Raw genomic sequence first — 10,912 nt, 5'->3', positions numbered from 1 at the left:
ACTCTTGTAGACTTATTTTAGGCTTATTGATTATTGATCTGTAAACTCCTACAAATGGTCTTTGTTCTTCTTGTTTTTGTATTTGGTGTGGTTTGTCATAAGGAGGAAAACCATAAGATTATCTTTTTGTCCTGTTTTTATGTCTTGAGAAACTTGGCTTTGTAATCAGTGAATTTGTTCTCAGGTGCTACTTCGAAGGGAATAAATTATCAGCTTTATGCCAGGCAGGCAGCCAGTTGGCTGAGAGTCCAAAATGTCTGTTTATCTGAATGTACCAGCTCTCAAGAAAATTTGTCTTGTCTCAAACTTTGTTGTTTTATTAATAATGAGAATCTTTGCTGTCTTCGGCTATCTTTGAAAGAGACTTTAGATCTTGAGAGGGACTGCATATATCCTCTATAAATCTCAATTCTTACATTTATTGGTTTTAAGTCATAAAAATTCTTACTGATTTTGAGTCACAATTGAAGAAGGAATACGTTTAGAGGTTTGGAAGTTATTTGTATGACTCTGGACATTCCTTAATGATCCTCACCCTGCTGTAACTGCCTGATGGGTTCTTCTTCCTGCTGCACAAATAAAGACCACAGCATTGCAATAAAGAAAGAGTTGAATTGATGTCAGGCTGGCCAGCCATGCCAACCTGGGAGATGGAGTTACTACTCAAATCAATCTCCTCCAAAATTTGGAGATTGGGGTTTTAAAGAATGATTTGGTGAGTAGGGAGTCAGAAGGTAGGCAGTGCTGATTGGTTGGGTAGGAGATGAAATCATAGGGAGTTGAAACTGTTTTCTTGTGCTGAGTCAGCTCCTGGGTGGAGGCCACAAGATCAGATGAGCCAGTTTATCAATCTTGGTGGCATCAGCTGGTGCACTGGAATACAGGGAGTGCAAAAAAACAAAAACAAAAACAAACTCAACTACTGATTTCAAGTTTTACAACAGTGACTCCTAAACCTAATTTCTAATCCTGTGGCTAATTTGTTAGTCATGCAAAGGCAATCTAATTTCCAGACAAAAAGGGAGTTTGTTTTGGGAAAGGCTGTCATCATCTTAGCTTCAAAGTCAAACCGTAAACTAAGTTCCTCCCAAAGTTAGTTCAGCATACATCCAGGGATGAACAAGGGAAGTTTGGAGGTTAGAAGCCAGATGGATTCAGTCTGGCTTTCACTGTAATAATTTTCTCAGTAATAATTTTTGCAAAGGCAGTTTCAATCTCTCTCTTTGGGTTTTATAACACCTTATTCTTAAGATGTGGGCTATGAAGAAGGAAAAAGGGCAATGATCACTCTAGCTTTTTCTTGCTGACACGTGGCATGGTGGGAGTAGGAGTTGACTCCAAGGTAAGAGGAGTGGAACTGCCTTGCAGCTGTCTGCACACACTCAGGGTGCCTAACTGGGGTTTCAAGGCTTGCATGACAAAAGCATTAGTATTCTCCTCTATCGTTTTAGCACAGCACTTAAATGAGCTATAAAGTAAATAATGAATTCTAGGGTAAAGAGTGAGAGACCTAGCTTCAGAAGCCTTTGTAGAACTGATCTGAATCTCTGAGGGATCCAAGTGAATAGCTTGGAGAACCAATCAGACATGGGGTCTCTAATAGAGAGATATTTGGGTCAGAGGTTATTAGAAAGGCTGATTAGGATAGACAGGAAAGGACAAATTTAAATATACCAACCCATATATTTTTAGTTGGCTTCCTAGTCCTGAGACTAGATCAGCCCCGTTAAATAGCTCTTTACCATATCAAGAAGGGGCAGTGCAGATGAGCTAGGCCTCTATATATGATGACAGCAAACAAGTTTTTAATAAGAGGCATTTCTGTGGAAACAAGAAAAACAAAGGTTAATGTTGGGCATAATTTATTGAAACTTTAGACTCAAAGCATCTTTAGTTATAGAGGAGGAAGGCAGTGATAATCTGACATATTTTTCTTGCCTGTACCACAAGGAATAAGCTTCAGCTTTCAGGGCCTCAGAGAAGATGTAGTAGCAATTTCATTGAGTTCAAGTCAGAAAAATGAAAGAAAGATTTGAAAGCATTCATTTTGAGACTTGTAACCCAGAGAGAATTCAGGAATCAGTCTAAATTGCAGAAAATAATAAAAACTCAAAAACGGTGGACAAGACTAGAATCTAACAACAGAGGTACTATAGCTTTCTCTGAAATACACTTTGTCTCTCTCCATTCCCGTTTTTACTAAAAACAAATTTGCTTGCAAAATAAGTGTTAGTCTTATCGTACTTGGCATGAATATTTGCATAAAGTCAGCAAGAATAATTATTTGCCATATAGGCCTTTTTGAAAATTGGCTTTAATGGAACTTTATTCCATAAGGAATCTCAGCTTAGATTTTTCAAAGCCTTGAGCCCAGCTATGGATTTATCTGTGCCTGCAAATATCAGTATGAATTGGGTGAATTCCTCTCCTTGAGGTTCCAAGATAACTGGGGGCTCCTGGGCTTGTCAGAAAGTGACATTCTTTACTTACCACAGATTAGAACCCTGGACAGGGACTGCATAGAAAAGGTTTGAGGCCAGTTTTTACCAGGGGGTTTTATTGGCCCTATAAGTCAACTTTGATTCCTTAAAGCAGTCTGTTTGTATATGAAAGTATGCCATTGCAGTCAAAGCCTTGGTAAAATAATCAGTGTCTCCAGTGATGTCCTGTTACAAAAGCAAACATTGTTATTACATGTAGGTAAATAACTATACTGCCATAAGTTAAGAATATTCACAAATAGTTTCCAAATTCTGGAGAAATTAGGTAGAGAGAAAGACATATGTTCCAAGGTTTTCTCACAGAGTACACTTTACTCAATAGATAAAAGCTGTAAATAGCTCAAAAGAAAAAAAAAAGTTTTCTTGACTCTAAAAAGAAAACATAAAGAATCAGTAAATATTTTAAACAAAAAATCATAAGAGATAATTTCAGTCTTCTACTAGTTCAGTACATGCATTAACTCCTGTTCTGCTTGATACTGAATTAGCAAACCACATGAATATATTAGCTCTCTATGAGAATACTGAATATTTGTTTTTTCCCCCTCTATTCCAATGACCATGGGAGCCAAGAAGCATCACAAGGGAAAATCACCTCTTTTTGTTTTGTAAAACCATAGGCAAAAGCCTTTCAATTTTGCAAGATGCTGCCCAACAGACTGCATGTGGAACAAATGAACATTTTCCATCCCAGCCAAAGCAAACTACATATAACAAAATAGACACTAGTCACCTTAGTCAGCACCTGATATTGACCTGGCAAGTCTCAAATTTGCCCCTGTTCATCCCTGTCATCTTTGATCCACTCAAAGTGGGGAGAGATGACCTTCAACTCAGAATTCAGTGGGTGAACTATGGGCAAGATGAAGAGCAGATGGTCACCTTGTGTCAGACCTGTGGAGCTTCTGCTAACAATTGCTTCAGGGGTTACCTAATATGACCAGAAAAATAAGGAGGGTTCTCCAACTTAGGCCTGCTTGACTTCCATTAACAATTCCTTCAGAGATCACCTCCACATATATAAACAAACACACAACAAAGACAAGACAGACAGAAGACCTTCTAAACCAAGATCCCTAACCAAAACTCCTAAGTATTCTTCCCAAACTAACCACCTAATCTTTTCCTGAGAAATCTCCCCAAAATCTTCCTGATTAAGGAAAAATCTCCTGAACCAAGACTCTTCCTACTATTTGGGGAGAGCCAGCCAAACCCCTTAAAGGAGCTGAACCAAGACCCCAGAAGAAGCCAAGCCAATCAGGAGGAGAAAGGAGGTGCTGGAAGCACCTAGAATATGCACCAAATCAGACACTCCATGATAGGACCACAGACACCTAATGATGGTGTTACAGTTATAGGACTTTTTCTCCATTGCAATGAAATCCATGCACCATGGATTGGCAATGCCCTGCCAGTAGAAACTATGCCAGAGACAGCCTCCAGTTCAAGAGAATTAGGCAGCCTCTTGGGCTGGCCTCTAGATTCATCGCCAGAGAGGGGGCTACCAAGCCACAAGCAGGAGTCACAAGGGTGATCCTGGACGAGCCCTCAAATTTGGAACTTCCCAATGTGTTCTTCCTGCCCACTGCACAAATAAAACCATGGCATTGCAGTAAAGAAAAAGTTTAATTGATGTGAGGCCAGCCATGCCACATAGGAGACAAAGTTATTACTAAAATCAATCTCCCCTAAAATTTTGGTATGGGAGTTTTAAAGGATAATTTGGTGTGTAGAGAGTCAGAAAGTAGGGAGTGTTGATTGGTCAGGTTGAAGATGAAATCACAGGGGTTTGAAGCTGTCCTCTTGTGCTGTCAGTTCCTGGGTGGATGACACAAAATCAGATGAGCCAGTTTATCAATTTGGGTGGCATCAGCTGGTGTATCAATCAATGCAGGGTCTTCAAAATATCTCAAACACTGATCTCAGATTTTACAGCAATGACTCCTAAACCATAATTTCTAATCCTGTGGCTAATTTGTTAGTTCTACAAAGGCAGTATAGTCCCCTGACAAGAAGGGGGTTTGTTTTTGGAGAAGGCTGTTATTGTCTTTGTTTCAAAGTTAAACTATAAACTAAGTTCCCCCAAGTTAGTTTGGCCTACACCTAGAAATGAACAAGGACAGCTTGGAGGTTAGAAGCCAGACAAAATTGGTTAGGTCAGATCTCTTTCACTGTAATAATTTTCTCAGTCATAATATTTGCAAAAGTGGTTTCACTGCCACAGACAACTTTTGTTTTCCTGTTTTGTCTTACTGACTGTTCTTTCTTTTTGATTCTCCATTTATCAGGGGCATGTAGGTTATCCCACCTTTCTTTGCTGCAGGCAGCCAAACAAAAAGTTGAGAGCCTCAAGAACGTGGCCAAACTAAAATGTGGGTTTACATCCATTTGTGGCTTGCTAAGCTTTCCTTTCTTTGGCTGTCCTGTGAGAATGGTCTGGATCTTGGAAGGGCCACCTTGGTTAAAGCCATAAAGGGGCTTATTAGTTGAGTCTTCAGTCACTTGTTGAATATAGCTTTGGATTAAAATTTTGGTTTATATTCAGAGCCATGTTAAAAACATTTTTTTTTGTTTTGTTTTGTTGGTTTGTTTTCTCCCTTCTCATTTGAGCTAAAAAGGTACTTTATACTCAAAAGGAAAAATTTGATTATTAATTACCCTGAACCTCTAAAAACTTCCAGTATTTCTCTGTACTTGTCAATTCTTTCCCCTGTCTTACCTAAGAAACCATCCCTCTTAAAATGCAAACTTCAGGGAAAGAAAAGCCAGGAAATGAGAATGTTTGCTGTTTGCCCAAAACTGGTAATAATATACTTAAAAGACATTTTAAAAGAGTATTATTCTCAGAAGTCAGCTTAATTAAAAGGTGATATTCAGACTATATATATATTTAAGGCTTTTCTCTTCTTGTTGGGATATTTTTTCCCATGAGAACTTCTTGGTCAGCTGAATTATCCCACACCCCCACTTTTTTTCTTTTTCTTTTTTTTTTTTTTTTTGGCAGAGTCTTGGTCTGTCACCCAGGCTGGAGTGCAGTGGTTCCATCTCAGCTCATTGCAACCTCTGCCTCCTCAGCTCAAATGATTCTCCTGCCTAAGCCTCCCAAGTAGCTGGGATTACAGGCATGCACCACCGCACCTGGCTAATTTTTGTATTTTTAGTAGAGATAGGGTTTGCCATATTGGCCGGACTGGTCTTGAACTCTTGACCTCAACTGATCTGCCTGTCTTGGCCTCCCAAAGTGTTGGGATTGCAGTCATGAACCACTGCGTCTGGCATTTGTTTTTTTTTCTTTTTCCTTTTTGATAACTAGAACTTCATTGGCCTTTTTGGAAAACTTCCAAACTGGCTCCTCTAAAATTTACTTTACCAGTTACCATTTCTGTCTTTCCTTCCTTTTATCACCTTTGATCTTCCACCCAGTTCCCTTGGTACGTTCCCCTTCATGCCTCTACCTCTTTACATAGCCAGAACCAAGCCATCTGAGCTTTTACATGCTTATTTCTGGCACAGTGAAGTATTTTCTTTCTTCAGGAAGAAGATTGTTTTTGGTCCTCAAGCAACTTTCCAATAAACCCCCCAAAACAAAAAACCAAAAACAGACACTTTGCTGATTTAACTTAAACAAATCCCAAGTACATTATTCATTTTCTGTGGATGTGCAAGCAGCCTTTACATACATCACAAAAGAGCAGAATGAGTTTGGGAATCTGTCAAGCAGAGAACCACTGAGAACCAGCCAGAAGGCTAAATATAGCCTGGTCTTTTGTCGCATATGAACATTAGCTGTTATGTTTCCTCAGGAAGTAAACCCTGCCAAGGTAGTAGATAGTTGTGTTAATGAAAATCTGTATTCATGTCCTTGGTACAAATTTGCATTCAAGGCTTATTTTAAGATCTTATTAGCCTAACACATAATTACTTCAAAAAATAGGGTCGGCCAGGTGTGGTGGCTCATGCCTGTAATCCCAGCACTTTGGGAGGCCAAAGTGGGTGGACTGCCTGAGATCAGGAGTTCAAGACCAGTCTGGCCAACATAGTGAAACTCCGTCTCTACTAAAAATAAAAAAAAAAAAAAAAAAAAAAAAAAAAAAAAAAAAAAAAGCTGGGAGTGGTGGCAGGCACCTGTAATCCCAACTACTTGGGAGGCTGAGGCAGGAGAATCGCTTGACCCCGGGAGGCAGAGGTTGCAGTGAGCCGAGATCGCGCCATTGAACTCCAGCCTGGGCGACAAGAGTGAAATTCCATCTCAAACAAACACACAAACAAACAAAAACGAAACAAAACAAAAATGGTATATGACTTTTAGAAGTGCAGATCCTAGTTTGAGCTGAATGTGCCCTCTCTCTTACCCAAATTCTCACTCTCTGGATCATTCTTGGTGCAGCTCCTTGAGGTGGATGGTGGGTAGTAGTCAGCCACGAAGGTGACATGGAGTTCAGGGCACAATACCCGAAAATACTGCATCTCAGCATTTTGAATAGTTTAAGATGAAGGAATGTGAGAAAACAACAGGAGCAGGAAGGTCACTTTGGCCAATTCCTCCCTTCCCACCCTTCTCCCCTGAATCGGTGATAAAACCTAGGAAGGACTCTAACCTTTCCTAAGCAGGTTATGTTTCCTAGCTGTTATGCTAGGAAAGGTGTCTTCTCTAGACCCAAAGAAAATGAGCACCTTCATCTCTGAAGACAGACGGACACCCAGGGGAATCTGAACACACAGGCCTCATTAAGTCCTCCCAGTTTATTACCATTAGATCACACTCTTAGCTCTATCATGTTTCTCCATGACTGTCTACTCTTCACCAAATTTTGCATTGAAATATTCAGGTTTAACTGGTTTTCTTCAAATCTTCATTTCCGTATGAAGGTTTTTGTGTTATGTAAAGGAACACAGGGAACTTCCCCCCCCAAATATGGCTCCCTGGTATAATGAGTATTTTGGGTTTTTGTCTGTTTGTTTGAGTCTTGCTTTGTTGCCCAGGCTGGAGTACAGTGGCACGATCATGGCTGTCACCTACACATTCTGGGCTCAAGCGATCCTCCCACCTCAGCCTCCCGATTAGCTGGGACCACAAGTGCACACCACCACACTTGGCTAATTTTTGTATTTTTTTTGTAGTGACAGGGTCTTGCTATGTTGCTTAGGGTGGTCTCGAACTCCTGGGCTCAAGCAGTTCTCCGGCTCTGGTCTCCAAGAGTACTGGGACCACAGGTGTGAGCCACAACACCCAGCTGAGTATTTTGAATTAAAGGCCCTTAGGGATCAACAGATGCTAGAAGAAACCTTTCCCCTATCTACATAAAGACTGGACAGACCCACCAAGGAGAATAATTGCTTTTCCTTCCTCTGTCCCCTGTCTTTCAGTCCTCTACCTGTCCCAAAGCACAGGATGAGGTTATTCTCATATCTACCAAAGAAGGAAACAATTACTTCTGGTCCCTTCTCGGAGTTTTCATTGACTGAACTCACATCACAGGAAGGTAGACTGAAGTCTGACAACAAACCTGGACAGACTTTTGTCCCAAATGACTGTCCACTCTGTGGGTCCAACCGACTTTGTCCCAGACCATGGTATGTTCTTCAAGTCCATTGAATTTCTTTAAAAATCATTTACTATCTGCCTGAAATCATCCACACTTCCCCATCCTCCTTCCCCTAAGATGTAGGGTATATAAGCCTCTGTACCCCGTTGGGAGATTGGGCACTCACTCTGTGATACTCTACATGCTCACATAGTTAATATATTTATATGCTTTTTCTATTAATCTGCCTCCTGTCAATTATTTTCAGTGAACCTTCAGAGGGTAGAGGTGAAGCTTTCCCTTGGCCCCAAGACATGAAAAACTTATATGCTTTTTCTTTTGTCAATCTATCTTTTGTTATAGGGGCCTCAGCCATGAACCTAGGATAGGTAGAAGGACAGATATTTTTTGTTCCCTAGTTTGCACATAGGGCAGGGGAAGCATTTTGAAGCTTGCTTTTTTCACACACAGTGGGTGTCCAGCTCCCCAGTCTGAATGGCATGGAGGCTTGATGCCTGGTCAGAAGGGTCCAGAGACACACAGTGCTGCTGGGGCATCCTCCCCTTCCATCGTCAGCAAGTGTCCTCTGGCCTTTTGAAAACAGAATCACACTCTGAATGCACGTTTATGAAATAATAATGAACAAAGTAACATCTGAAAACATGATAGGAAGAGACCACTCAGATTTAAAATGACATTGCTCTGGATCAACTAAGAAGTTTCTTTTTATTAAATCATCTAGGAACCATTTAATGGAGATGCACCTGAAAGGTGCACCTGTAATTACAATGGTGCCATAGCTGTATCAACAGGGGAGAGCTCTCAGCCAGGAAAGCACAAATGCCACGGAGAGTTTACAAAGAATTTGGCAATACAGGTAGGTGTGGTTTTCCTATAATTACAAATAGTCTTCAAATAAATACACCTGAATCACATAGAAAAAAAAAATACAATAGCCTTATAAATGAGAAAGAAACCAATATACCTCTCCAAAATAACAGGTTTAGAATGATCTGTGTATAACCAAAATGCCTTGGCATGGTGTTTCCATCTTGAGTGGCAATCAAAGAAAGAAGCAGTACATATTTCCCATTATACACGTCTATCCTGTACAGAGTCCATGATAGTTGAACAGCTGCAAAATTCCAATTTGTTGTGTAATGGCAGCTAAGTGTAAAATATTTGTAAGAACTGATTGTATATTAAGTTTGACTACTCATCACTATAATTTTAAACCTACATACACCAAACCTACTATTATTTGTATTTTAAAATGAAGTTATTTCATCTGCATTTACAGACAATCTTTTTCCCCTTTCCCTTGAATTTTCATTATAGCTAGTCACTTTCCTAGGAAAATTCAATATGTTGAAGTATTAAAGAGAAGCAAATCCAATTTTAATCCTATGTTTAAAAATGAAAAGCATCTGCTATCACCTAACAAAATATCCCCATCACCTTTGTAAAGTGAACATTAACCTAAATAGATGTTACATCGCTCCTTACCCCACCCTCCTCCGCCTGTCTCATCTCTCCCCGCAAGGCAGCCTTTTAGACTAGCGCAAGGCAGCCTTTTAGACTAGCGCCTCTTCTCTCTCACACGTGTGCTGGATTACAATTTAAATGCAAATAACCCTGCACCTCATTATCTAAGTTCGTGCAGACTCAGTAACAGTTGTCTGTGCTGAAGCCTGTGAAATCAAATGGAGGTTCATCTGTATTCTAACACATGGATTACTTAGAGTAATTTCAAAAGAGCAATTCATCACTGCTTTGAAATTAAACACTGGACTTGCAGAGTGCCTAGGTTACGGAGGAATGCCTTCCTTTTACCACATAGGGAAGCCTTTCCACAAAGGCAATGAGATAGGAACTTCTCTTACTGTAGCTGTTCAATTAGTTCCCAACGACACTAGGTAATTGAAATAACAGACTTCATTTTAATACGAATACAGCTAGTTGAGTGGAAAAGATACATTTATGGTAATGCTAAACACAGTGACAGGACAATCTATATGCATTCCAAATACCACTAACAAGGAAATTATCAACAATGATTTACCAAACAGACATCACTCCAGAAGACATATTTTTTATTTTTTATTTTTTGCAAAATCATCTTTCAAATATAAGGTTACTTTAAAATAATTCTTTGGTTAAAGTATAATTAAAATAAAAAGTAGAAACTCCTCCAAGCCTTTCACTACAGAGTGAAAAATACGCCCCTCTTTCAGCCATCAGATGGCCATTTAATCAGCCATTCAGATTCTATGAATCTAAATGTAATGGAAAACACTGTAATCTGAACTCCATACTGGGGTGAAGCAATAAGCTCCTAGCTACCAATGCAGTGATGGTGAAGAGAGCCTGGGAAAATGAAACCCCCAGCTTATGCATTAAAATGTGCCAATTACTCTAGTCCATGGAGGAACAGATGCGGTATTTTAAAATCACAGGAAACAAAGTTGTATCTGTGACTAACACTGGGGCATTACCGGATTGATGTGGCACACTTGTAGAAGCAGGGAACGGTTTCAGGCTTTCAATCCCAGATTAAAACCTTTAGTTAATTTCATTTCACCTAGTTCATTTCAAATAACTTTCTACATTAAAACAAAATTCCTCTCTACAAGAAACCATTTGCTTCTTATCTGTCAATTCCTTCCTTGCCCTTCCTTCCTTCTCCTGTCCTCATACATCATTTGTTCTAATAAGCATCAGCTTCAGATCAAAAAGAACCAGCTGCAACTTCAGGTTATATATAATATTAGCCTATACTTTTTGGATGTATATGAAATTGAGTAATATAGTTGTCTGTTTCTTTGATTATACATAGATTCCACGTGATTTCCAAATAATTTCTCAGTTGCAGTGCAAGTTTAGTTT

Source organism: Mandrillus leucophaeus, unplaced genomic scaffold, assembly GCF_000951045.1.
Source record: "Mandrillus leucophaeus isolate KB7577 unplaced genomic scaffold, Mleu.le_1.0 Scaffold71, whole genome shotgun sequence".
NCBI classification, from domain to species: domain Eukaryota; kingdom Metazoa; phylum Chordata; class Mammalia; order Primates; family Cercopithecidae; genus Mandrillus; species Mandrillus leucophaeus.
This window is presented reverse-complemented; position numbering follows the sequence as displayed.